Source organism: Lemur catta, chromosome 18 (genome assembly GCF_020740605.2).
Source record: "Lemur catta isolate mLemCat1 chromosome 18, mLemCat1.pri, whole genome shotgun sequence".
Taxonomy (NCBI): Eukaryota; Metazoa; Chordata; class Mammalia; order Primates; family Lemuridae; genus Lemur; species Lemur catta.
The window spans coordinates 5,228,815-5,251,263 of NC_059145.1; the positions used below are offsets into that span (position 1 = coordinate 5,228,815).

The 22,449-nt window shown below is 40.0% G+C and overlaps 1 pseudogene; it reads right to left on the bottom strand.

The window, feature by feature from the left end:
• Positions 1 to 18,391: 18,391 nt before the first annotated feature.
• Positions 18,392 to 19,330, bottom strand: LOC123623426 (annotated as a pseudogene).
• Between the last annotated feature and the right edge of the window lie 3,119 nt (positions 19,331 to 22,449).

Sequence of the window (22,449 nt, forward strand, 5' to 3'; positions counted from 1 at the left end):
GCCTCTTCCTCTTCTTATAAGGACACTAATCCCATCATGGGGCCTCACCCTTATAATCTCATCTAAACCTAATTACCTTTCAAAGGCCATGCCTCCAAATACCATCACATTGGGGGTTAGGGCTTCAACATATGAATTCTGGGATGATACAAACATTCAGTCTATAACCACAGTAAAGGTGAGTAACACTGCTTCAAGACAACAATCCTTCCCCTTCTACCTCAGGATATACTGTGACCTCCTAGGGGTCTCTGAACCCAATGGCAGCCCTAAGCTAGCAAGATCCAGTAACGTACAGTCAGTTGGGATCCACAGGGGAACTGCCTGAGATTCATTGACTCTGCAAGAGAACTCTGTCCATCCATCCAGGGAAGTTAGATTATTCCAGGATGCTCTGACATTACAAAGAAACTAACCCAACACTCCTGTTCTCCAGGGACACTGAGATTTGTCTCAGAATTTGACTTGTCTCAGAATATCATAATCTCTCGGGATACTGGAGCTTTTAGAAGCATTTGATCTCCCACCCACAATTGTGACCTTCAAGGGAGCCTGACTCCTAGAATCTTCTCTTCCCAGAAGAGGTGGAGTGGCATGGTGGTTAAGGACATAGGTTTTTGGAGCCAAACTGCTAAGGGTTCAAATCCCAGCTGTGCCATTTACTATTTATGTGATCTTGAGTTCATTACCTAATATCTCTATGTCACGTGATCTTGAGTTCATTACTTAATATCTCTATGTCGTAGTTTTATCTTCTGGGGATAATAATACTGTCAATTCTCTTTATCTGAAGTAGTCTCGCTCTGTCACAGGCTGGAGTGCAGTGGTGCCATCATAGCTCACTGCAGCCTCAGACTTCTGGGCTCAAGTGATCCTCCTGCTTCAGCCTGCCAAGTTATTGAAAGTATAAGTGTGAGCCATATAAGGTGATTATTCTAACCCTCAAGAAATCTTGGCCTCAGAAGGGAACCATTCCCTACAAGACCTCCTGTGTAAAATACATAGTATCCCCTGAACTGTCAAATATCTTGACTTCTTGGATACTCTTACCCCACCTACCATACTCCACCCCTCCAGGACCCTCTGATTCCTGAAAATACTCTCATTGTACAAGGATACTTTGACACTGTACTCCAGGATGGGTCTATTCAGGTCTATCCAAACTCTCAAGGACTACCTGATCTCTGGAAAACTTTGATCTCCTTAGAATATGTGATTTTCATACATTCAGATACCAAAAGGATATGCTGACCTACTTGAAAATCTTGACAGCTCTGGACTCCCAGAACATCCAGGAGTCTCTGAATCACCCAGCCAGACCAACCTCCAAAGCACCCCAACTCTGTGAAAACAGTTTGATTTTCCAGGATGCTCTTACCTCAAAGTTACTGATGTTGGACACTTTGAAAGCGTTATGACATGTTAAAAATGCCTGTAGACCCAGAACACCTGCCTCCCACGGCACCATGTCTCTGCAAATATTCCTGCCTTCCCAAGATGCTCCAAGTCTCCCAGACTCTCTGACATTCACCTTTCAGGCTCATCTGATCCTATATGGTGTTTTGGGATCCTCGAAACACCCAGTTCCCCCAGGGTACTCTGACCATTTAAAACATCTTAAACCTACAAGACACTCAGAACCTACATGGGCATGCTTATTATCCTGAGACAAGGGTGAACCCGCAGGGTACCAATCTGATCACACAAGGACCCCCTGAAACCCCAGTGAATCAGGTCTCTGTAAGGAGACATTTATTCCCTTGGATACCATAAAACCTTGTTTACTCTGAGCACATGAACATCCTGCCTTCTAGGTTATTTGACCCTAGAGGGATATCTTAATGTCCCAAGGTACTCTGACTCACAGGGCAGGCTAGCCTTCCAAAGATACTTAGACCTTCTAGGACTTCTGACACCTTAGGAAACACTAACCCCATAAGGACACACTGCCTTTCTAGTCCACTGTGACCTTGCAGAAACGCTGGTCACTGAAAATACCCTGAGCACCCAATAAATTCTGTCCCTTAAGGACACTCTGATGCTAAGAGGACACCGTGCAAGTCAGATTGAATTCAAATTCTGGAACCATCCCTTACTTGCTGTAGTAAGGGGTGGTTCCAGAGTTTGAATTCAGATAAGCCATACCTCCCTCATTTGTAAAATAAATACAATCCTAGAACTTTCCTTCTGTGTTCTGGGCAGGTATGACCAATGCCTTATAAAGATTCTATCAAATTTTTGTTTAGCTCATCTGTTCAGAAAGGACAATGTAATGATACCTAGTGTATTGATGAAAGGAAATACATAAGGTATTATATATGAGAAGCATGAAGTCCCAGAAAGGAGGTGTTGACCTTAGCAAAAGGAAGAAAATGGGCTCATTTTAATATAATTCATTATATCAACAGATAAAAGCCAAATATCCAGCATTTGATAAAACTCAGCACTTATTTATAATTTTAAATGATATTTAACACTATTAGCAAAATATTTACCTTAATAAAGGTTATCCATTAAAACCTATAAGATATCCTGATAAAAATGATCTGTCAAAAACCTGTCATTCTTAAATGGTAAAACATAATTAGCATTCTCCTAAATCAGGAAAAGGAAGGCCTGGCCGCCCTTACTGCCACTCCCTAACATTGTCCTGGATGTCTTAGCTAATCCAACTAGACATGAAAAATAAATAAGAGGTATAAGGATTTGAAGGAAGAGAAAATGGTTTCCATCATTTATAGAGCATATCTTTGTCAGTACAGAGCATTCAAGGTCATGTACAGAAAATAATTAGAACTAACCAGACAGATCAACACATTTCTAGATAGAAGATTAAAAAACAAAATCAATTACATTTACAGGTACTAGCTATAGCCAGTAAAATAATGCAACAGGAAAGAAATCAGAATAGTACATAGCTATCAACACTGTTAAAGATATGTAAGAAATTTAGAGGGTTAAAAGGTTACAAAAGTGATCCTGAAGGACATAAAAGACCTGATTAAATGAGAAAGTAGTCCACTGAGAGGACTCAGTATTGAAAGGTGTCAGTTCTCCCCCAAGTTAATCTACACATTTGATATAATTTCAATCAAAATCTAAGATTTGTCATAGATCTTCAATGATTAATTTAAAAATATAGGTGGGCCGGGCTCAGTGGCTCACGCCTGTAATCCTAGCATGCTGGGAGACAGAGATGGGAGGATTGCTTGAGCTCAGGATTTCGAAAACAGTCTGAGTAAGAGCAAGACCCCATCTCTACTAAAAATAGAAAAATTAGCCGGGCATGGTGGCGCATGCCTGTAGTCCCAGCTACTTGGGAGGCTGAGGCAGGAGGATCGCTTGAGCCCAGGAGTCTGAGGTTGCTGTGAGCTAGGCTGACGCCACGGCACTCACTCTAGCCCGGGCAACAGAGTGAGACTCTGTCTCAAAAAAAAAAAATAAACAGGGAAATGATTCCACAAATGATGTTGTATTATTAATATTTAGCTTCCCACATGAGAAAAAAGTTAGAAATATATATCCCACTCACAATTTATATCAAAATAACCATCATTTTGGATTATAAGACTTAAATGTAAAAAATAATACTTTAAAACTATTAGGAAAAAATCATAGGAGAATATCTTTAAGAATACAGGTTAAATAAGAGTTTCTTAAGATATCAAATGCAAAATTATAATGGATACTTCTGTTAATTTAATTACTTCATATAAAGCATTTTGTATGACAAAAGGCAGTAAGACAGCCTAGACAAAGGTAAAAGGAAAGCCAAAAACTTAAAGGATATTTCCAATATATGTAAAAACACAGGGGATTAAAATCCAAAATTTACAAAAAACTAAGACAAATTAATAAGAAAAAAATAAATAATCCATTAGCAAATAAATGGGGAAGGGAGATAAAAGAGCAATTTGGAGAAGAGAAAAATAGAATATCCAATAAATACATGAAAAGATGCTCAATTTCCCTAGTAAGAAAATAAGAAAAATTAAAATTAAAACACTGGTTTACTATTTCACATCCATCATAGAGTGGCAAAAATGAAACTATATGCCAATGTCAGCTGTTGGCAAGAAGCTGGAGAAAGAACTCCTCTCACTGTCAGTTAATTGGTGAGAGTAAATTGTTGCAACAAATGTTTAGTAAAATTGAAAGAAAACCCACACATACACTTATGACCCTGTAATTCCTTTTCTATTAAATTGAACCATAAGAAATTGCTATTTTTTTATAGGTCAAAAAATTAGTAAACCATCAGCAGTCTCATGAGGTTCAACCTCATAGTTATGTACATTAGAAGAATTCTCCCACCTAGGGAGGAGTATGTCCATTGCACCATCACTTCTAGTACTAAAGAATAGAGCAATCCAAATTCTATCAGTAAGGGAATAGTCGAACACATTTTGGTCTATCCATACAATGGAATACTACATTCATACTGACAATAAGTTATCTCTATGTACCACGGATAGCTCTTGAGAGTGTGCCAGCCACTCACTGGGCCTTCCTAGTTTGGGTTGCTAAGCCTGGACTGGATGATGACCTCTTCTTGGACACTTAGGGTGGCTGTCCCTTGCAATAGGAGTCCAGGCTTCCTGCCTATACTCACTCTCCCTAAATCAGAGAGCTCAGTTTTAATTTATTTGGGAATAGAAAAGAGGATTATAATCTGGAATGCACTATGGCAAGCCACAGGTACACCTAGTGAGGGAAGGTTCAGGGAAAGATTTCATTGGCAAAAAGGGAGAGGTTCATGTAAGCTTCTCAGAAACAGAGTTCCTTCGTTCTGATGGCTCAAAGTCAGAGTTCACATCACTTCATTGGCTGAGATGCTGTTACTGGGCAAGTGTTCTCTCAAGAGCATTTTATCTGGATTACTGTAGTTCTAAAGAATGTCTAGTGATAAACCTTGTCATAGAAATATATGTATACATGCAAAATGTGCAAACTGTGCAAAGCAGGTGATGCATGAAGGATGTGAAGGGATTTCTGGTGGGGTTTTTAGAAAGTCCTTGGAAACAGTTCTTATCTCAGACATGCTTCATCGTGGTATCTGCAACTTTCACATTTTCCCGTTTTGATCAAGATATGTCTCCAAAAGCATTGTTGATCAATTAGCCTATAATCAGATTTTAAATGTCCCTCAGTACTAGGATGAACCTGTCTCAGTTAATTGGTCTGGTCCCACATTAGCAGGAGGTGATCAATGGCTGGAATTCAGCCTCAAGACCCTTTTAGCCACATCTGAGCAACAAGGATGACAGAAGCAGAAGCTCTCAGGCTTAGTCTGCCTGGATTTCATTGCAAAGTTTGATTTTGTCTGTTCCATAGGCATTGACTATCATCTCAAAGCACTGGGCCAATATTATTTTGCCAGGGGTTGTATTTCTGCAAAGATTTGACAGAAAAAGGTACACAATTTAAAAAAGGAAAATACAAAACAAAAATAACAGCAACATGACAATTCCAGTTTGCATAATGGTTTTGAGCTATGAACCTAGACTTAAAAGCAACCAACTGAATGGATCAGGTGACAGTGGGAAACTGGGTAAGATTTCTTGTAGCCAGGTGGCTTGTTCTCTTATTTTACATAACTGAGTTTCAACTTCCCCAGAGAAGTTTGTCCAGGTACAGCATGTAGTATTAGCAATACCACAGACACCACATTTATCAGCTGATAGATAATCAAGAGCAGTGCTGTTATCTAACACTACTCTAGAAAGAGAAGCTATTAGGTGCAGTTGCACACTGATGGCTTTGGCAGTGGAGTCTGCAAAAATCTCTCAGGTAGCAGAAAAATATCTTATTGTTTCTTCACTAGTGGCTACACCATACTATGATACAAAAGATCTGCCAAAGGAAGCAAATCCAGAGTCCCATAACCCACCAGGTAACTCATGTTTAACTCTTTGATGTAGGAGAGGAGGCTATTCCCATGAGTCTTCCAGTGATCAGTTTCAGATCTATTACATATTGACAACAGAGCAGTCAAATATCCCAACCCACATTGGCCTCTTGTTATTCAGGTGTCTAAACATCTGGAGGCTCATATTAAAGTATCCCATCCACAAAAGTAAATATACCCAGTAGAAACACAGACAATCTTCTGTGAATTTCCTGTCTGGGGTAGAATTAAATCTGGGGTCAATTATTTTATTTACATAGTGCTAATGTTCTTTCTCTCAAAAATCCATCCTAACAATTTTTCTTATCTATATTAGGGAAGCTCAAGGGATGCTTCGAGAGGGATGGTCCATTGCGTATTTCTAGGTCCAACCAGGAGACCATCATTTGAGTAGGTCAGGCAGGGGACAGGAATTGAAGGTGACTGAGAACATTTAACCCTGTAGGAGGTCCAGGAATACAATCTACACAGGTGGTTGGACCTGGGATGTTAGTGACATTTGTTATAGGTTGGACTAAGGGGTCACTAGAGTCATGAACAGACTGAGATTTCTGATAACAGATATGACGATTAGTAAGATTTCCTCACTGTGGTGATGGAAAACATAGACCAGGGCCTTGTTTTTACAGGGAAAAGAGGGAGAAAATAAAGTAAGAATTAGAAATGAGGAAAGGGTATACAGGCCTAGTCTGGACCTCTTGGGAAAAGCTATCTGCTCAGATGCCATCTACTTCAAATCCCAGAAATTTTTAGTCTTAGTTCATCAATAAGCATGCACATCCACTCAGGAGTTGCTGTTTTCTTTAGATGAGATACAAGTATTCAGGAATCAATTCAAGTTTGGCAGCACAGGGGTTTGGTCGGCAGAACCTGGTATGAGTCTTTACAGCAAGGTTGGAGGGAATACTTTTGTAAATGTTTTTTCCAATAAACAGACTCTCCTAGCCGAAGGTTGTGGTGTTTTAGGTCTTTGTCTCCAGGGAGCACATTGTGGAAAGATTGTTCTACCAGAACATAATTTTTATCCATAGCCTTGATTATACCTTTACAATATTGAAGCATTTCATCTTTTATTAATTTGAGGGCTAAGGAAGTTGGGGCCAAATGCATGGAGCATCCAGTGATTATCTTGGTTGGTGAGAGCTTACATAATTCAAAGGGAGTGGCTCTTAAATTCAGAAGCACAATAGGCAGGGCTTTTGGCCATGGCAAGGGGCAAGTGGGCAAGGTTTCCATAAACTTTGCCAATTGGTTGTGTTTTTTAATTATTTTTAGAGACAGAGTCTTGCTCTGTTGCCCAGGCTGGAGTGTAATGTGCTATCATAGCTCGCTTTAGCTCACTATAACCTTGAATAGCTGGGCTCAAGCTGCCTCGGCCTCTCAAAGTGCTGGGATTACAGGTGTAAGCCACCACACCTGGCCACCAATTGGTTCATAAGAGTACTATGGGTGCATTTAACTAGCCCAGAGGACTGAGGATCATAAGCACAAGGAAAGTGCTGTGGAACTGGCCAGATACCACATACTTGTTCTGTAACTTGTCCAGTAAAGTGGTTCCTCAGTCCCTGTGGCTCTCTAGCGGGGGTACCCCAGGGAGGGATTATCTTCTCTAATAGGACTTTAGCCACTGCTGAGGTGGTGGCTCGTCTGCAAGGGAAGGCTTCAACCCAACGGAAGAACCTACAGATGGAAGCTAAAGCGTAGCTGCATCCGTGCGAGGGAGGTGGGAAGCCCATCTGCCAGCCCTCGGCCGGCCCGCGGGCTGTGCGCACCGGCTTCCCCAGACTGAATTGTGCAGGCGGGGCTGGCCATAAGCATTTGTGGCCGCTTTATCGATGTTACCCCGCCAGAATTGTTTCCTAAAAGTAACCATCTTTTCTGCAGCCCAAGAGACTTAATCAAGTGCGGCAGTTTATAACAGACATTTCACGGCGTCTGGCAGGACAGGCTTTTTATTTGGCCCAAATTGCAGTGCCTCTTGATCAGTGAACCAGAAGCCGTTATTTTTCCAGTTTTGTTTTTGGGCCTCTGGTGTCCAACTCTGTATATCGTTAGTAATTGTTTTCAGATCATCTTTTGGGAACCTTTCGAGCTGGGCCGCGACAGTTTGGCCAGTAGGGACGGTGAGGGCAGCGTCCCTGGCCGTGCTCTGGGCCCGCGGAGCCTCGTTCTGAAAGGCCCGGAACTGCGGTAACGGCTAGGGCGGCAGGTAACCACGGCCTGATAATTCTTTCACTGAGACCCATTCTTTATTTTGTCTCCACTGGAGGTGAGGAAACCTCTTTGCTTCCACAACATCCCAAAATCATGAGCAACTCCAAAAGCCATGTCCAAATAAACGTTTCCCCGTGGCGAGGGACAGGCCCGAGGGCGGGCCCACAGCGCCACCTGCTGGGCCCACGTGGACAAAGGCAAAGGAGCTGCTTCCACAGTCGAAGGAAGCAGTGACTGTGTAGCCGTCTGTAAAGCAGGACCCGTCGCATTGTCCAGGGGTCTCTCGCAAACGCCGCGTGGAGTTAAGCAGTCACGGGAGTCCCATCGGAAGGAGAGGGCGGGACAGTCAGGGTTAAGGTTATCGCAGCGCGAGAGAGTGATGAGGAGCAGCATATGGGGCAAGCCCGCAGGAGGGGAGTCTGCAGACAAGCTGCGCAGCGGGTGTGAGAGCTTCCACAGCACGGGGCACAGATGCCACGGCTACCTCCTCAGTTGCCTTGACTGACAGGGCTGCAGCAGGCACTGCTACTGGGCAGCGGGGCAATCTGCGGGCGACGGGACCCAGTCGTTGACTGTGGTATCCTAGAGGACTGGGTTGGCCTCCATGCTTCTGGGCTAAGGCCCCCCAAAGTGTTTCCTTCTTTATCATATACAAAGAGGAAAAAAGAGAGCTTATAATTAGTGTGACCTACAGCTGGAAGATTTACTAATTTTTCTTTAGTTTGTTAAAAACTTGCTCTTCAGGCTGGGCACAGTAGCTCATGCCTGTAATCCTATCACTCTGGAAGGCTGAGGCTGAAGGATGGTTTGAGCTCAGGAGTTTGAGACCAGCTGAGCAAGAGCAAGCTCCCATCTCTACTAAAAAATAGAAAAAAAAATTAGCTGGGCAACTAAAACTAGAAAAAATTAGCTGGACGTTGTGGTGCGCACCTGTAGTCCCAGCTACTCGGGAGGCTGAGGCAGGAGGGTCAATTGAGCCCAGGAGTTTGAGGTTGCTATGAGCTAGGCTGACGCCACAGCACTCTAGCCCAAGCAACAGAGTGAGACTCTGTCTCAAAAACAAACAAAAAACAAAACAAAAACTTGCCTTTCAGATTCTGTCCAAATAACAGGGTCAGGTTTGGTAACTTTAAGTGAAGCACACAGGGGTTGGGCAGAAAGAGAAAAGTTGCAGATCCAGTTACAACTATAACCAGCAAGTCCAAGAAACCCATGGAGTTAGCGTTTGGTTTTTGGCTGAGGAAACTGCAAAATGCTTTGAAGTTGGTCTGGATCTAAATGCAATCCAATTCTCTGAAATTAAATGGTCCAAATATTTCACCTGAGCTTTTACTAGTTGCAGTTTTTCTTTGGAGACTTCATGCCCTTCAGAAGCCAGTGGCTTTAGCAGATGTGCACGGTCTTTCCCACAGGCTCCCTGCGGAGGAGAGCGCAGAAGGAGGTCATCTAAATGTTGTAGTAAAGTGGAGTCCTGGGGAAAAGCCACATCCCCTAAGTCTGCCTTTAAAATTTGGGAACAGTAGGAGAGGCTTTCAGTAAAACCCTGGAGCATTACTGCGCAGGTGAATTGTTGGCCTTCCCCAGTAAAGGCAAAAAGATATTGGTGTCCCTAATCCACTGGAATACTGAAGAATGCACCACACAGATCATCGACTGTGAAAGACCTGCTATCAATGGGTATAAAGTTTAACAAAAGTACCGGGATTTGGAACCATTGGATGTCTTAGAATAACAACATGGCCTGTTGCTCGAGGTCCTGAACAAATCTTCACTCACAGTTCTTTGGTTTTGTAATAGGTCTAATCAGAGTATTACGAAGACAAATTCACGAAATAACAAAGCCCTATTTTTCATGTTCTTCTATAACAGATTTGATACTTTGTAATGCCATCTGGTTTAGTGGATACTGTTTACTATTAGACAGGGGTTTTGATGGCTTGATCTGGATTTTAATAGGAGGTACACTGTGAATTTTGCCAACATCGGTGGATGATTTTGCCTGTAAAGAGACAGATATTTGATTCAGCAGTGAAGGAGTGGCATTATTTTTGTTTTCTGAGCAGAGAATGACATAACAAATGAGGGATTTGGGGGAATCAGTGAACTCCAAGGTCAAGTCAGCACAGTTTGGTTTGTCAAATCCTAAAATTATTTCCCCTTTCAGGAAAAAGAAATTCCAGCATGGTAGTTTTCCAGAAAATCACATCTAAGGAGGTGGATGGGGGCAGAACTAATGAGCACAAAGGGGTGGGTGTCCTGGAGAAGGCCAAGGTTGAAAGGAATGGGCTGTGAAAAAGACAGCAGTTGGAGGCTTGTTGGACACTCCCACCATTTGTGTCTCTTTGTTACTCCGAGGACTGATAGCTGCTCCAATGTCTGTGAGCACGGTTAAAACCTCGTTGCTAATTGGAAGGGTGGTTTCCCCCAGATGATTAAGTGGGAAAACTGGGAAGAGTCCCTATAAATCCTCAGAGCCCTTTCCTTGAGAGTGGTCTCCAGGTGGAGGAGGAGGAAGGAAGAGCTGAGAAAGAGGTTCTCTCTGTCTTTTGAGGCCATCTCTTTCCCAGCACCCTGGCTTCTCACAGCAGTGGTGCAGCTCAGGGGGTTCTGCCAAGTGTGACCTCTGGGAGCCTCCGTCTGCTGTACTTGGAGATTAAGAATTTTAGTGGTTTTCTTTTCACTGGTGTCCTCAAGTGCACAGGCAAGCTCATTTGCCAAATTATTAATAACTTGATAAGAAGTGGGCATAGTTTCCCACTCCATGCAGGCCCTTTCAACAAGCTGGGAAAGTTCTCTAGAAAGGCCATTCACAAACAGAATTAAAGGCTAGCTGAGTAGATTCAACATCCATGGGTAATCCAGAATTTTCTTTAAACACAACCTGTCTGTAATAGTCAGACAGGAGCTGTCTGTAATAGTCATAAACTGGCTTGTTAGGTTCTTGGTTACAGGCCTGGATTTTATGTCAGTCTAAGGTTGTAGGAAAAGCCTTGAAAATAAAGCCTTGAAAATAGCCTTGTGGAATATCTGTTGCCATGCCTTGGGCTTCTTCACAGTCTTTGGGGGTGTTTTTGCCCAAATCTTCCTCAGGATTGAGGCAGCTTGGCCACGCAGCATCGAGCCGGCCTTCACCACTTGTGGGAACCGACTGGCACAGGTCGGAGAAGCATGGCCCATCAGCCTGAATTACTATGTTGAGTTCATCAGCAAACCTGTGAGGGTCTTCAGTAACCTTTGGGAATTCCTTGGCAATGGCTTGAAATTCAGCCTTGTTCCAAGGGACAAAAGAAATTTAGGGTTTAGAGGAATCATCAGTAAGTTTAACTTTACAGGGACAGGTTTGCACAGGACCAGGCTCAGCGTAGCGGGAGCTGAGGAATCAGAGGCAAAGGCAGTGCAGCCAGGGCATAGTGAGGAGGGACAGAGGAAAGAGAAGGGAGGCTCTTCCAGAGAAGAGAGATCCTAGGCCCCTCCCTGAGGCCTTGTTGCTCTTCCTCAACTGTTTGTCTAAGCTAATTTTACAACAGAACCCTGTAAGGAGGCAATTTTATAACCCTGAATGTGCTTAGGAGCTTCGAGATACAAATCGAAGTATGCTTCACATTCAGGTTGTTTAATTTTGGGACCATGGTTTTCTAATTTTGTCCTAAGAAAGACAAGTTTGGGGAACTCAATGGCCATCCTGGGGGTCTTTTGGTGTACTCTACCTGTTGACTTAAAGATATGTGCTACAGAGGACAATAATTTGTGAACATATAGTCAGCTGGAATCCCAGAAGGGGGACCGAAATAACCCTATATCTAATTAATAAATTGAGTTTATAGTTTAAAATCTTCTCACAGAGAAAACTTTAGATCCAGATGGCTTCACTGGTCAATTCTATCTAACCTTTATGAAATACTGTATATATAATAAAATCCTACATCAATTCTTTCAGAAAATGGAAAAGGTGTGAATATTTCCTAATTTATTTTATGAGATATTATAAGAAAAGAAAATAACATACCAATATGCTTTGTGAATATAGGTTCAACTATCCTAAACAAAATTTTAGAAAATCAAATCTAAAAATATTTAGATTAGATAATACATCATGATCAAGTGGGCTTTATCCCAAGAATGCAAGTTTGGATTAACATTAGAAAATCAATCCATGTAACTGACTGCATTAGCAATTAAAAAAGGAAAACCATGTGATCATCCCAGCAGACATATAGAAAAAGCAATAGATAAATTCAACACACAGTCCTGATAAAAACCATTCAGCAAAATAGAAAAAGAAGGAAATTTTCTCAACCTGATAAAAGCCATATATGAAAAAGTTACAACCGTCATACTTAATGTTGAAAGAGTGATTGCTCTCCCTCTGAGATTAGGAAGACAAGTATGTCTGCTCTCACCACTTTTATTCAGTATTGTACTGCAGTTTTTAGCCAGTGCAATGAAGCAATAAAAAGAAATAAAAGACAACTGGATCGGAAAGCAAGAAGTAAAATTGTCTTTGTTTGCAGACAACATAATCATCTATGTAGCAATTCTGATGGAATTATGGACCTACTAGAGCTGATTAGGGAGTTTAGCAAAGTTTCAGGGTTCAGATCAGTATTTTAAAATTAAACATACGGCAACAAATGAATTCAAATTGAAAACCAATAGCATTTGCAATACAATGTAAATATAAAATATTTAGTGTTAATGCTGAAAAAAAGCTGTGAACATCCTGTACAATGAAAACTAAAAAATAAGATTGATAAGAGAAATTAAAGAAGACTCTTGAAAAATGAAGAAATGTGCCTGCTCTTAGGTCAGGAGTCTAAATATTGTTAAGCTGCCAATTCTCCCTAAATTGATAAAATTCTAGGCAATCCCAATCAATATATCAGCAGACTTCTCCACAGAAATTGGCAAACTGATTTTAAAGTTATATGACAATGCAAAGAACTTAGCATAGCTTAAACAACTTTGAAAAAGGTCAAATTTAAAGGACTTACCCTATCAAGACAGATGGTACTGCTATCAATATAAATGGCATATCAATGGAAATGAATAGAATCCAGAAATGGATCTACATATATGACAATAAAAGCACCATCCATAAAAAAACAAACTGATAAATTGGTCCTCATTAAAATTTAAAACTTCTCTTCAAAAGACACTATTAAGTGAATTAAAAGACAAGTGAGGCCTGGCTCAGTGGCCCATGCCTGTAATCCTAGCACTCTGGGAGGCCGAGGTGGGAGGATCACTTGAGGTCAAGAGTTCGAGACCAGCCTGAGCAAGAGGGAGATACTATCTCTACTAAAAATAGAAAAAATTAGCCGGGCATGGTGGTGGATGCCTGTAGTACCAGCTACTCAGGAGGCTGAGGCAGTAGGATTGCTTGAGCCCAGGAGTTAAAGGTTGCTGTGAGCTAGGCTGACGCCACTTCACTCTACCCCAGGGAGCTGAGTGAGACCCTGTCTCAAAAAAAAAAAAAAAGCTATGCACGGCAAAACATATTTGAAAATCACACATCTGATAAGGACATTTGTCTGTTAATTCATATACCTGATAAAAACATATATCTAGAATACACAAATTTAAGAATACAAAAACAAATGACCCAATTTTTTAAAGTGTAAAAAATTTGGACAGATAATTCACCAAGAAAGATATACAATGTAACCACTTTGGAGGAGAGTTTGGCAGTTTCTTAAAATGTAAAATATTCACCTACCATATGATCCAGTCATTCTTCTTCTAGTTATTTATCCAAGAGAAATGAAAGTATACATTCAAAGTCTTGTCCTTGAATGTTCATAGCAGCTTTATTTTTAACAGACAAAACAAATGTTCATGAACAAGTGAATGTATGAACAAGTTGAGGGACTACTACTCAGCAATACAAAGGAATGAACTAAGCTAAAGCATGGATGAATCTCAAAATAATTACACTAAGTGAAAGAAACCAGACAATAAAATATATATTGTGTGATTTCATTTATATAAAACTAGAGAACAAGGGTAGGCAAATTACAGCCTATGAGCAAAATCCAGCCCTCCACCTGTTTTTTTAAAAATGTTTATTGGATTTTTATTTTATGTAGAATTTATAAAATATTTTTACCCAGAGCCACGCCCGAGAAGCCTTGAGCAAACGGACTCCTGGATTTTATATATCTATACATGATCATTTAATACATATATATATATATATGATCATTTATTGCCTATGGCTGCTTCCATGCTACCATGGCAGAGTTGCATAGTCTCAACAGAGCTCTGAAATACCTGAAATATTTACAATCTGGCTTCTTATGGTAAAAGTTTGCTGACCCTTTACTGCACATGTTTATGTACGTTGAAAGTAAGATGGAATCTATAAAAATGTTGCTGGAATTAATAAGTTAATTTTAGAGTACAAGGTCAATATACAAATATCAATTGTGTTTCTATATGTTAGAAAATAAAACAATTAGAAAATAAAACCAAAACATATTCAATTTACAATAACATTAAAAAGTAAAATACTTGGAAATAAATTAATTCTCCCCAAATTGCTCTATAGATTCAATACAATCCAAATCAAAATCCTAACAGGCATTTTTGAAGAAATCGTTAAGATGATTTGAAAGTTTATATTGAAAGGCAAAGGACCTAAAATAACCAAGACAATCTCAAAAAATAAGAGCAAGATCAGATCACTGACACTACTTGATTTTAACATTTAACATAAAGCTTCAGTAATCAAGACAGTGTGGTATTGGTGTAGGATAGATATATAGATGGGTGGAATGCAATAGAAATCACAGAAATAGACCTACACTTACATGGTAACTTAATTTTCAACAAAGATGCCAACATAATTCAATATGGAAACGGAAGTCTTTTCAACAGATGATGCTGGAATGACTGGTTATCTGTATAAACAAAAATGAACTCTAATCCTTACCTCACACCATACTCAAACATTCACTGGAAATGAATCATAGACTTAATACAAGGACAAATTCTATTAAACCAGTAGAAGAAAACATGATATAAAATCTTTCTGACACTGATATTGGCAAAAGTTTTATAAACAGGACATAAAAAGCAAAACTCTAAAGGGGAAAAAGTGATAAGATGAGCTTCATCAAAATTAAATGTTTTCATCATAAGGCACAGTTAAGACAACAAAAATGGGCCGGTCTCAGTGGCTCACACCTGTAATCCTGGCACTTTAGGAGGATCACTAGAGCTCAGGAGTTGAAGGCTGCAGTGAGCTGTGATGAGGCCACTGCACTCCAGCCTGGGAGACAGAGCAGGACTTGGGGCCAGGAGTTCAAGACCAGCCTGAGCAAAAGTGATACCCTGTCTCTACAAAAAATAGAAAAACTAGCAGGGCATGGTGGCCTTTGCCTGTAGTCCCAGCTATTCGGGTGGCTGAGGCAGGAGGATCGCTTGAGCCCAGGAGTTTGAGGTTGTATTGAGATATGATGACACCACTGCACTCTACCCAGGGAGACAGAGCGAGACTCTGTCTTTAAAAAAAAAAAAGGCAAGCCACAAACTGGAAAAAAATATTTGCACAACTTATATCTGACAAAAGGTTTGAATCAGAATATATTGAGAATTCTCATGACTCAAAAATGAGAAAACAAGTACCCCAATAAAAATGGGCAGAATATTTGAACATATACTTCACAAAAGAAGATAAATGAATGGGCAATAAGTACAAGATGCTTAGCACCATTAGTCATCAGGAAAATGCAAGTTAAAACCACAATGAGATATTAATCAGTAGAATTTCTAATATTCTAAAGACTGACAATACTGAGTATTAGTAGGAGGAGGAGTTGCAATGCTCATATAGTGCTGATAGTATCCCAAAATGATAGTTATTTTTGCAAAATGGTATTGTAGTATCTTATAAAGTTAAAAATACATTTATCATGTGATCCAGCAATCGCATTCCAAGAAAAATGAAAATATATGCTCACACACAGACATGCAGAAATGTACATGTATATATCACACATTACATGCATATATACAGATATGCATACATTATTATATTAAATATATAGGAACTCCAAATTGGAAACAACCCAAATTTCCATCAACTGTTAAACTGACATAAAAATTGTGGATCTCCTTACTATGGAATACTACTCAGCAATAAAGGAACACAATGTTAATAAAACCAATAAATTAGTAACACATCAACAACATAGATGAATCTCAAAAGACATTGTGTTAAGTGAATGAAATCAAATGCAAAAGATCACATACTGTGTCATTCCACTTATATCAAATTTATATAGACAGAACTATAGTAGAAGAAAGCAGATCAGTGGGAGGGATCTTCCCCACTGCAAAGGGAAACAAGAAAACTATTGTGCATCTTGAGTGTAATGGTAGTTACGTGACTGTACACAATTATCAAAAGTTGTCAAAGTGTACATGTAAATGGTGATGCTTACTGTGTATCACTTATGACTCAAAAGCCTTGAAAAATTAATTTTTGATTATGGGAAGGATAAAGGCATAAATATTAGGTAGATAAAAAAATAGGCAACTATTAACTTCAGGAACATTTATAAGTTGTACAAGGAAAAAAGTAACAGTAGTACACCATTTGGCCTAGCAACAAATAACAGAGCCAGAATGTCGATAATAAAAAGTGACTTACCCCAAAATTGTCAGGGAGAGGAAATGGAGTGGTGAAGGTTTTACACATTGCCTGCCACGGTGGGAACAGAATAGATATTATACCATTGCAAGCTGATGATCACAAAATAGCATTAAGGCATATTATTTAGAAATATGTGAAAATTTTTACACTGGGAAGTGGGACTCACGGGTGGAGGGACAAAGGATAGGAGGACTGGATTTTCCACTTAAAGATTTATTTGACTTTTTAAAGCCATGTTAACATATTTGACAAAAGTAACTTAAAATGGAGATGATTGATTTACTTATTTTTTATATTTCTTCATTAATAATACAAGCGTTTAAGGTTATTTTACCATAGGTTTTTATATTAAGTTTTCTTTAATTTATAAATCATTTGGTTTTAATTTTATTTTTGATATGGGTATTATGGAAAACAGTTTTTAATTTTACCAACTGGACATTTCTTTTTATATTTTGATTTGTGATTTCTAATTTTTGGCTTTGTGATAAGAGGCTGTAAGAGAAATGTACCCCATGAAATAAATATCTGGGGACTCGATTAAAGTTTTTGTTGGGGGAAGGGGCAGGAAAAAACTTTTTTTGTTGTAACCAAGAAAATGGCCAGTATTTGTAATTTTTTCTTGGGCATAAAAGAAAAATATGTACACTACAAAGCACTAGTAATCAAAACAGCATGATACTGGCATAAAAGCAGACCCATAGACCAATGAAACAGATAGAGAACCAGAAATAAAAATCCACTCACGTGCAGCCAATTCATTTTTGACAAAGGCACCAAGAACATATATTAGGGAAAGGACAGTCTTTTCTTTTTCTTTTTCTTCCCTTTCCTTTTCCCTTTCCCTTTTCTTTTTCTTTTCTTTCTTTTTTTTTTTTTTTTTCTGAGATGGAGTCTCTCTCTGTCACCCAGGCTGGAATGCAGTGGTGTGATCATAGCTCACTGCAGCCTCAAAATCCTGGGCTCAAGTGATCTTCCTGGCTCAGCCTCCCAAGTAGCTGGAACAACAGGTGCTCACCACTATGCCCAGTTAATTTGTTTGTATTTTTTATTTTTGCAGTGATGAGGTCTCACTGTATTTCCCAGGCTGGTCTTGCACTCCTGGCCTCAAGTGATTCTCTCACTTTGGCCTCCCAGAGTGCTGGGATTTCAGGTGTGGGCCACCACACCCAGCCAGGACAGTCTCTTTAATAAACGATGCTGGGAAAACTGAATATCCACATGCAGAGGAATGAAACCAGATGCCCATTTTTCTTTCTTCTTTTCTTTTCTTTTTTTTTAAAAGACACATTTATTCAGTGTCATGATCAGACTATTACATTTAGCAATCAATAGCATGGGTGCAAAAAAAAACTACATTAAAACCCTTTGTTGGCATGCTTTACACTTTCCACAGACCAGAAACTAAAATAACCTGTTATACAATTAGTCACAAATCCAGTCCTTGAGTTTTTTGCCCAACACATGAGTATTGTCTAAAACACATCTTCTCTGTAGCAGCTAGGCCCTGCCACCACTGTGCTTGGCTGAGTTCACAAATCTGTTGTAACCTGTAGCTTCTCTGCCACTTCTCTGGCTCTCCTCTCCTGATAAGCTTTGTTTCCTGGGAGTAATTAAAATCTTCTGCCACTGCCATAGCTAGGCTGCTCCTAGAACCACCGTAGCCACCTTGGTTTTGTGGTTTGGCAAAGTAATGGCCTCCAAAGCTTCTGCCGCCAAAATTTCCTCCCTTCATAGGTCCAAAATTTGAAGACTGATTGTTGCAATTGCCAATATCATTGTAGCTTCCACCACCCCCAAAACTGCTTCCATCATTACCAAATCCATTGTAGCCATCCCCACTGCCACCGTATCCATCACCACCATGGCTGCCACCAAAGCCACCTCAACCACTGAAGTTTCCTCCATGGCCAAAGGTGTCATTCCCACCAAAGCCACCTCCTCAACCACCACCAAAGTTTCCAGAACCACTTCAACCTCTTTGGATGAAGCACTGACCATCTCTTGCTTCGACAGTGCTTTCCTTACTTGACAGTTGTGGCCATTCACAGTATGGTATTTCTGAATGACAGTCTTATCCACAGAATCATGGTCATCAAAAGTTACGGCTGCTCTTCTTGCCACTGCCTCTGTCAGTCATGATTTCAGTCACTTCAGTTTTCCCATACTGTTCAAAATAGTCTCTTAGGTGCTGTTCTTCAGTATCTTCTTTAATGCCACCAACAAACATCTTTTTCACAGGTAAGTGGGTATCTGGCCTTTGAGACTTTTCTCTGGAGACAGGTCTCTTTGGTTCCACAACTCTTCCATCCACCTTGTGTGGCTGTGCATTGGTTGCTGTGCCCGCCTTCTCCACGGTGGCGTACATGACAAACCCAAAGCCCCCATAGCGCTCGCTTGGTGTTTGGGTCTCTCATTACCACCCAGTCCCTGAGTGTTCCCCTTTGCTCAAAATGGCTCTTCAGACTCCTGTCAGTGGATTCAAAGCTCAACCCTCTGATGAAGAGCTTCCGCAGCTGTTCAGGCTCTTTAGGAGACTCTGACTTAGACATGCCAGCAGTGGGAAGAGAGACTTTAACGATGCTTCCTTGGCAGCGTCCACAGGCAGAAAGGCCAGATCCCCATTTTTCACCATATAAAAAATCAACTCAAAATGGATGAAAGATTTAAATGTAAGACCCAAAATTATGAAACTCCTAGAAGAAAACATTGGGGAAATGCTACAGGACATTGGTCTGGACAAAGATTATTTGGGTAAGACCTCAAAAGTACAGGCAACAAAAGTGAAAATAGACAAATGGGATTGCATTAAGCTACAAAGCTTCTGCACAGCAAAGAAAGCAATCCACAAAGCGAAGAGACTACCCACAGGATGGAAGAAAATATTTGCAAAGTATCCATCCAAACAAGGGATTAATAACTGGAATACATGAGGAATTCAAACAACTCAATAGCAAAAAACAAATAATCTGATTAAAAAGTGGGCAAAAGACCTAAATAGATATTTCTCAAAAGACACATAAATGGCCAACAGGTATATGAAAAAATGCTCAACATCATTAATCATCAGGGAAATGCAAATCAAAACCACACTGAGATGTCATCTCACCCCAGTTAAAATGGCTATTATCAAAAAGACAAAAATAACAAATGCTGGCAAGGATGCAGAGAAAGGGAACACTTCATTGTTGGTGGTAATGTAAATTAGTACAGCCACTATGGAAAACAATATATGGAGGTTCCTCAAAAAACTAAAATTAAAAATGCCATATGATCCAGCAATCCCAATGCTGGGTATATATCCAAAAGAAAGGAAATCAGTATATCGAAGAGATATCAGCACTCTCATGTTTATTGCAGCACTATTCACAATGGCCAAGATATGGAATTAACCTCAGTGCCCATCAACAGATAATTGGATAAAGAAAATTTAGTGTATACACACAATAGAATATTATTCACATAAAAAAGAATGAAATCCTGTCATTGGTGGTAACATGGGTAGCTAGAGGTCATGATGTTAACTGAAATAAGCCTGGTACAGAAAGACAATATTGCATGTTGTTACTCACATGTGGGAGATAAAAAAGTGGATCTCATGGAGGTAGATAGTAGAATGGTGGCTGGGGAAGGGAGTGGGGAGGGGGGATGAAGAGAAGTTGGTTAATGGATACAAAATTACAATAGATAGTGGGAATAACTTCTAGTATTCAATAGAGTGGAAAATTATAGTTAATAATTTATTGCATATTTTAAAATAGCTAGAAGAGAATTATAGTGTTCCCAACACAAAGAAAAGAGAATGATTTGATCATTATATACTGTATAATTGTGTCAAAATATCATATGTACCCCCCCAAGTGTACAACTATTACATATCAATAAATTTTTTTTAATTAAAAAAGAAGTTCAGGCACGGTGGCTCATGCCTGTAATCCTAATACTTCTAGGAGGCCAACGTAGGAAGATTTCTTGAGGCCAGGAGATTGAGATCAGCCTGAGCAAGAGTGAAACTCCCTCTACAGAAAAATAGAAAGATTAGCTGGGTGCGGTGGTGCATACCTGTAGTCCCAGCTACTCGGGGGCCTGAGGCAGGTGGATCACTTGAGCCCAGGAGCTTGAGCTATGATGACACCACTGCACTCTAGCCCAGGTAACAGAATAAGATCTTGTATCAAAAAAATAAATAAATAAAAAATAAAAAGAAGTATATATATATATATATATATATATACACACACACACACACACACACACACACACACATAATGGATTTGCAGTGTGCAAATATATCTATATGTATATATTTTTTCATTGTATAAACAAAATCTCTTCTATATTTTTCATTAACTACTTCATCAAATTCTGGAAAGTGTACAGTAAAGCCTGTTATTAAGATACTGATTTAATCAAGCCCTTAAAAATTTTTTTGAACCTTTGTCTTATGTAATTTATTGTTACATTGTTTTTTGTTTGAAGTTTCATAAGTATTATTAAGCTTTTTTTTTTTTTTGAGACAGGGTCTCACTCTGTTGTCCAGGCTAGAGTGCAGTGGGCTCAATCATAGCTCACTGCAACCTCAAACCCCTGGATTCAAGTGATCCTCCTGGCCTCAGGTGATCCTCCTGCCTTAGCTTCCCAAAGTGCTAGGATTACAGGTGTGAGCCACTGTGCCAGGCCTACTATTATTAAGTTCTATGAATTTTTCCTTTATTTGTAATATATTACCTTATGATTCATGCTTTTGGTTGACTTAATTACTTCTTTATCTGTAATTAATATGCTACCCTTGTTCTTTAATTTTTGCTTTTATCTAACACATCTGTGTCCAATTTCACATTTGTGTTCTTTTAGATTTTTGCTTTGTGTATGATACACAAATAGACACTTAGAAACAAACACTCACACACTCAACACCCAAAGGCACATATATACAACTTATTTATTTATTTTTAGACAGGGTCTCACTCTACTGCCCAGGCTGGAGTGCAGTGGCTCAATCAGAGATCACTATAACCTTGAACTTCTGGGCTCAAGAGATCCTCCTGCCTCAGCTCCCTGAGTAGCTGGGACTACAGGTGTGCACCACCATGTCTTGCTAATTGTTCAATTTTTTGTAGAGATGGGATCTTGCTCTTGCTCAGGCTGATCTCAAACTCCTGACCTCAAGCTATCCTCCTGCCTCGGCCTCCCAGAGTGCTAGGATTATAGGTGTGAGCCACTGTGTCTGGTCCATAATGGCATATTTACATGGGCACACACTCCACCCCCCCCCACTCAGTATTCCCTAGCCCCAGTCCATAGGCCACCATCTGTAGGTGGTGCCTCTGATTTCCTATGTCAGGGATAGAGTAACTATTATAGAGATTAAAACACTGAATTGAGGTTCTGCTCTTAGTCATTACTTTCTTAGTATAAACAATCAAATTGAACTTTATATTAATATTTGAAAGAAGAAAGAGTGCAAGATCCTGGAGTCCTAATGATTATAGAAAAGGGAGTCAGTGCAGGAGCAGAGTGCGCAGAACAGAGTGGCTGTGAAGCACTGGGAGCCAATTTCACCAGTTTCACAATTTTGCTTCAGGTCAGTTCTGGGCACAGGGCACGGGTCCAGCCAGGTATGTTCTGTCTATGACATGGGCATGAGATGTCCTTAAGGCAATAGGAAGCA